This window comes from Eptatretus burgeri, chromosome 11, assembly GCF_056783735.1.
Source record: "Eptatretus burgeri isolate ZD-2024b chromosome 11, Ebu_testis_v1, whole genome shotgun sequence".
Lineage (NCBI taxonomy): Eukaryota > Metazoa > Chordata > Myxini > Myxiniformes > Myxinidae > Eptatretus > Eptatretus burgeri.
In genome coordinates, this window is record NC_140971.1 from 88,088,363 (window position 1) to 88,095,442 (window position 7,080).

Genomic DNA, 7,080 nt, shown 5'->3' on the forward strand with positions numbered 1-7,080 from the left:
TTATTTTTTTGTCTTTTTTTCCTAAAAAAAAAAAAAAGAGCATATTACACTGCAGATCTTAGGTTGGACACAAATACAGCAACAAGTTTCCTTTCTCTCTCCACCACCGACCCCCATCCCATTCTCTTTCCCTTCCCCTTCGTCCCCTGCCATCCTCCACCTTGCTATTTTTTTCTTCCTTTAATTACTATATAAACTTTGGTTTAACATCCCAACATCCCATATAAACGGTGGAGTGAAACAAAAGGGGGAGAAGAGGTGCGGTTTGCACAGTTCTGACTTCAGGCATCTCAAGCATGTACTGCATCTGGTTCTGAGGTTTCTAGCTTCTTCTCTCAGTCAGGGTCAGTGACCCTGGAATTGTAATTTTGGTGGAACATGGGAGTCTCTTGCCTTACTTCCTTCCTTAATCAGTATTATTCATTAAAACAGTGCAAAGAACTATGTCTGTCTGTGTCTGTCCATTGACCACCCGACGCTTGGTGCTGAGCCACAGAAGCAAGGAGACATCATGAGATTTTCGTGGGTGTCACAAATGGACAGGAAAGGATGATTTTCAAACGTGAATCACCCGAAGAAGATTACTGCAGACATGAATTGAAGAAATAAGCAAGGTGGGAAGGGACGGTAAAATGAAAAACAAAACTATGATAAAATTAAATAACTCAGCAATATAATAAATAAATATATACATGAAATGATTTGAATGTTCTCGAACAACTTTTAACACAAACAGAGGCAGAAATTAGCTTCAAAATAAAAAAAAAATTGTTGTTTATCTGACTTCAGGAAAAACACGTGAAATTGTGAAACAAACTCATAAAACACCGTCTTGTACAACTACCTGCTCAATATCCCAAATTCACTGGATCAATGACGACTAAAAAAAAAAACAAGCTCAAATGAGCTAAGATCCTCGTCCTCTTAATGATGACGTCATAAAAACGAATATGACGTCATTGTGATGTATCAGGTTTACGATAAATTATCTGTGCTACTGCCCGGCTTGATTCCCGCAAACAAAATTCAAACAGCTTGCATCGTTTCGGAGATAATTGTACAAGCGATTTCTATTAGCAGCGATATGACGTCAACTTTTTTTTCTCGGAAGAATTTCCAAAATCGGAGATGGTTACTGCCTGCGCGTGGGCTTTCTGCATATACATGGCAAGTTTCACGAAGATCCGATGAAAACTCTGGGTTGTGAAACAAAAAAATGTCAATAAATAGGAATGACGTCATAAAATGAATATGACGTCATAGTGATGTATCATATGTGCGGTAATTTATCTCTGCTCATGCCCTGTTCGATTCCCGCAAACAAAATTCAAACAGCTTGCCTAGTTTCGGAGATAATTTTTTTAGGCGATTTCCATTAGCGGAGATATTTTGACGTCATAACTTTTTTTTCTGGGAGGAATTTTCAAAACCGGAGATGGTTACTGTCTGCACAGGGTATTTATATATATATATATATATATATATATATATATATATATATATATATATATATATATATATATATATATATATATATATATATTTCAGCCATGTCTGATAGACAAATCAATGATGCAAGAAGATGGTCCAAGTGGGACAAACTACCTGAAAATAAACAGTATGAATCTGTACGGCATCGATACGATGGTTTGATTGCCATATAGCTGCCCTTGATGGTTAACTTAGGGCTTTTCATAATTTTAACCCATCCCATTTATAAGTTTATGTTCCTCTGACGTCGGATGGGTTCCTGGGATGCTTATTCTGCTCTCACACTGAAGATGCTGTTTCTTCCCACCCACACAAGGAACTTTGGCACAGGATTACGCATTTTGGCCCATCATGCCTGTGCTGCACCAACCGCAGTATCAATCACCCATCCACACACGAGCTACCTTCCTCCAAGTCCTGTCAATATCCCCATACCCATCTATCTCCAATACATCCAGTTACCTGTCTAATTCCAATTTAAACCTATCCACCCTCCACTGCCACTACCTTTCTGGGATATCATTCCTTGCATTAACCACTCTTACTGAAACACCTCCTCCCATAAAACTATTCAAACACTCATCTTATTTACCTTCGAGCTTTGGTCCTGGTCCAAACACTGTCCACTTTATTGAAAAACTCTACGACACCTACCTTGTCAGGTCAGGTCAGGTATGGGAGCATGTGCCAGAACAGCGCGTCGCTGCGTCCACTTTCCGCCGGTACTCCAGGGGCCTCCGTCTGGCCATCCCCCAGGCAGATGCCAGGCCCATCCCCATCTCCTTGAGATGATGGTCAACCTGTTGCAACCATGAGGCACGTGGTCGGCCCACTGGCCTCCTCCACTCATGAGACTCCCTCGCTGAGAGAATCTGGTGAGCAGGATCAGCGTCAGGAAAACGAGCCACATGTCCATACAGCCGCAGCTGACGCTCACGGACTATGCAGGTAACAAATCTCATCCGAGTCTCTCTCAGCAACCGCTCGTTGGACACAAAATCCGACCAGCGATAGCCAAGGATTCTCCGAAGAGACCTGGTACCAAAGGAATTAAGTCTCCATCTCAGATCCTTGGTCAGAGTCCAAGTCTCGCACCCATAGAGCAAGACTGGAAGTACCAAGGACCTGAAGACTCGGACTTTCGTCCTCCCGCACAGGTTCCGGCAGCGCCACACCCCATGATCCAGTGAATCCATGACTCCCCAGGCCCGACCCAGACGTCTATTGACCTCTGACTCGCAGCCAGCAGAGACATGAATATCACTGCCAAGGTAAGTGAATCTCTCCACGACCTCAACATCCTCACCACAAACAGACACAGACCAGACAGCAGCATCCAAGATGTCACCGAAAGCCTGGATCTTAGTTTTGACCAAAGAAACCCGTAATCCCAACGGCTCCGACTCCTCATTCAGCACCTCGAGGGCCCCCAAGAGGATGTCTAAAGTCTCCGCAAAGATGACTGCATCATCTGCAAAATCAAGGTCCGAGATCTTGACATTCCCAAACGATGCACCGCAACTTGATCTCTCCGACATCCTCCCTAAAATCCAGTCCTACCTAACATAGACCTACCTTGTCCACACCCTCCATTACCTTAACTATCCCTATCTGATCCCCTCGTGATCACCTCCTTATGAAGGCATGAAGTCCTGCCTCCTTCAGCCGTTCCTCATAGCTTCGTCTAGCTCACCCTGGAATCTATCTATTAGCCCTGTGCAGTACCCTCTCTATAACAGCTATACGTCCTTCCTCAGACATGACCAGAACTGTACACAATATTCTATATATGGCCCTCACTAAATTCCAGTACAATGTTAACACCACCTCTTTTGCTTTATAATTGATCCCCCTCCGAATACAACCTCAAACCCGATTTGCTCTACCTATAGCTGCCTGGCATTGTGCTGCCTGTTTACCTCCCATATTTATTACCAGCCCCAGATCCTTCTCCTTGGTGACACGCTCCAAAATTACCCCTTGCATCCTGTAATCTCGATTTATATTATTTCTACTCATCCCTAGCACCTTACATATCTTTATGTTAAACTACACCTGCCAATCTTTTGCCCATTCTATTAAAATATCTAAACTTTCCTGAATCTGATCACACCCACTACCCCCCCCCCCCTCTCTGCTGTCTACCTTACCTCTAAGCTCTTTATCATCTGCAAATTGAGAAATCTGACTCTTCACCCCACTATCCACATCTTTGATGTAAATAATTAATACTAATGGTCCCAGTACTGATCCCTGATGTACCCCACTACTTACATCTTCCTCGTTGGATATCCTCCCACTCAGAGCCACTCTGCTTCCTATCACAAATCCAGTTAGCTGCCTGACCAGCCACACTACAAGCCCTCACCTTGGCTAACAACCTCCGATGTGGTACCTTATCAAATGACTTCTGATAGTTTAAATTTCCTCCATTCACTGCACTTCTCTCATCCACCTTATCAGAAACTTCTTCAGAGGACTCCAAGAAATTGGTTAAATATGATCTCTCTTTGATAAACCCATGCTGTCTACCTTGAATTCATTTGAAACGAAGGGCACTCGGTAGAGCGCATACCTCCACCACGCAATGCCTGATCCATGAAAACATATCGGGCCATTTACATTTTTGAAATATCATGCTATACAGTACTGTATCGTTTTTGGCCCTATCTCTCAGTGGTGAAGAATCACTTAAAAAAATTCTCGTAGTCGAATCCGGATCCGGATCTTCACCAAAATCGAATCAGTTCGTCCTTGTCACATGCCGAACCTGTCCACAAAATTTCATCCGGATCCAATGTCACTCAATCATCCACAAAATGATTCGATTTTGGTGAAGATCGGATCTAGATACGAGAATTTTTATCGTGATTCTTCACCATTGAAAGAGAAAGATAAAAACCAGATATAGCATGTTATTTGAAAGAGTTGTGGACGGTTTATGACAAAAATTGGTGGATGAGTTGGTTAGTTATCAAGAACAAGCAGATTCGATTTTGGTTGAGGTCCAGATGCAGATCCAGCCTATCAGTGGGAAACAAAATGTAAACTGTTCAGTCTGGCAGAGGTTTGCACTCTACCGAGTACCGTTCTGGTCTCTGTTTCTTTCGATATTGACAAAAAGTGACAAAACATATAAGGAGTTGTCAAAAGCAATGTCAGTGTTATTGATGAAAACAACATTGACTTGAAGGGCACATTTCCTCGCAATGCTTGATTCAGCAGAATATATTGGGAGCAAGAGTATATTGACACATCATGCTGTATATTGTTTTGGCCCCATCTCTCAGTGGTAAAGAATCACTTTAAGAATTTTTAAAATCTCAAATCCAACTCTGGATTCAGGTATTCATCCTTGTCACATACGCAACAATCCCACCAAGTTTCATCCGAATCCGTCCACAACTTTTTGAGACCGTGCTACGTATCGTTTTGGCCCTATGTCTCAATGGTGAAACATTACTTGAGAAAAATTCTTGTATCCGGATTCGGATCCAGATCTTCACTAAAATCTAATCAGTGTGTCCTTGTCAAACACCTAAACTGCCCACCAAATTTCATCCGATTCCGTCAACAACATTTTGAGATATCCTGCACACAAACAAACAAACAAGAAAAAGACATCGTGCAGAGCACGATACGTGCAAAATCCATAAAACAAATTGGACCTCAATTTTATCTGGTGGTTGAGTTCAGTGACCAAATATGCAACTCCTCTTCAAATTTGAAGTCAATGTGATGAAAATTGAGGATTTTAGAAATACATCCGTCATTGTTAACCTTGGGCCTATGTTGACATTTTGTTCAATGTTGACCTCAAAAATAATTGGCTGGTTGAAGTCATTGACCTGAAATATAAATCCTCTTCAAATTTCATGTCAATCGGATGAAAATTGAGGATTTTAGAAATCTCACCTAAGTTGTTGACCTGTGGCATATGTTGATCTTTTAGCCTAAGCTGACCTCAAAAATAATTGGTGGTTGAATTCAATAACCTGATATGCAAATCCTGTTCAAATTTGTCATTCAGATAAAAATTGAGAATTTTAGAAACTTGACAAGTTTGTTGACCTTTGGCCAATGTTGGCCTTTTCACCCTGTGACCTAAAAAAACAATAGCTTTCTTGCTTATGACTAACTCTACCATGTGCTGAAGTTTCGTGAAGATTTGTTTAAAATTATGACCTCTCGGTGATAAGCATAAAAACAAACAGACAGCCAAACAAGAAAAAGATGTCGTGCAAAGGACGATATTTGCAAAATGAAACCCCTTCTCCAAAGGTTGCCATGGATACTTCAAATTATCCATTTCATTAAGATTAAAATTGACAATCTTAATCAAAGGTCAGGTCAATCTGATGAAAATTGATTTTTTTTTTCAGATTGGAATTGATGATTCCAGAAGTTTGACCTTGAGTTGACCATTGACCTTTAAAATAGTTTGTTTCCAAATTCACTGGTGCACTGTGCAATTGCTGCTTAATTTTCAAGTTAATTGGATGAAAATTGATGATTTTCAGATGAAAAATTGATGATTTTAGATGTTTGCATTTGAGTTGACCTTTGACCTTTTGACCTCAAAAATAGTTGGTTTCCAAATTCAATGATGCAATATGCAAATCATGTTAAAATTTCAAGTCAATTGGATGAAAACTGATAAATTTATAAATTTGACAAATTCAATGGGCTTCTTAGTTGAGACTACCTCCACAACTTGGTGAAGTTTCGTGAAGATCGGTTTTAAATTGTGACCTGTTTGCAATTGACAGACAAATGAAAAATCACTCAGAGTGACAACTTGGCAAAACAGCACAAAGTATAATGGCACTTGGTAGACGCGCTTACCTCTGCCAAGTGGAACAGTTTATGTTTTGCATCCCACTGATTGGATGGATCCAAACCAAAATCCAATCCGCTTGTTCTTGTCAACTATGAAACTCACCCACCTTGTTTTTTCATAACTCGTCGACAACTTTTTGAGATATAGTGATATATTTAGTTTTTGGTCCTATATATCAATGTTAGAAATTTGGCCTGTGTTGATCTTTTGACTTTAAAATTAATTGGTTGCTAAAGTCAGTGACCTGACATGAAAATGCTCTTCAAATTTCAAGTCAATCAGATGAAAATTGAGGATTTTATAAAATTTGGCCCAAATTGGCCTTTTGGCCTATGTTTACCTCAAAATGAATAGGTAGTTGAATTCAGTGACCTGATATGCAAATGCTCTTCAAACTTCAAGTCAATCGGATGACAATTGAGGTTTCTAGAAAATTTGGCTCAAATTGGCCTTTTGGCCTATGTTTACCTCAAAATTAATAGGTGGTTGAATTTACTGACCTAATGTGCAACTGCTCTTCAAATGTCAAGATAATTGGATTAAAATTGAGGATTTTAGAAATTTGGCCCACGTTGACCTTTTGGTCTATGTTGACCTTTTCACATATGTTGACAACAAAAAAGCATAGGTGGTTGAATTCAGTGACCTATTATGTCAATCTTTTTCAAATTTAAACTGAATCTGATGAAAATTGAGGATTTTAGAAAATTTGGCCTAAATTGGCCTTTTGGCCTAAGGTGATCTCAAAA

At 40.2% G+C, this 7,080-nt stretch overlaps 1 long non-coding RNA gene across 1 annotated transcript in view; it reads left to right on the forward strand.

Moving 5' to 3' along the window:
• The window catches only part of LOC147017572 (uncharacterized), a 152,719-nt gene that overhangs the window by 24,196 nt on the left and 121,443 nt on the right, over positions 1-7,080 (forward strand). The window lies entirely within an intron of this gene.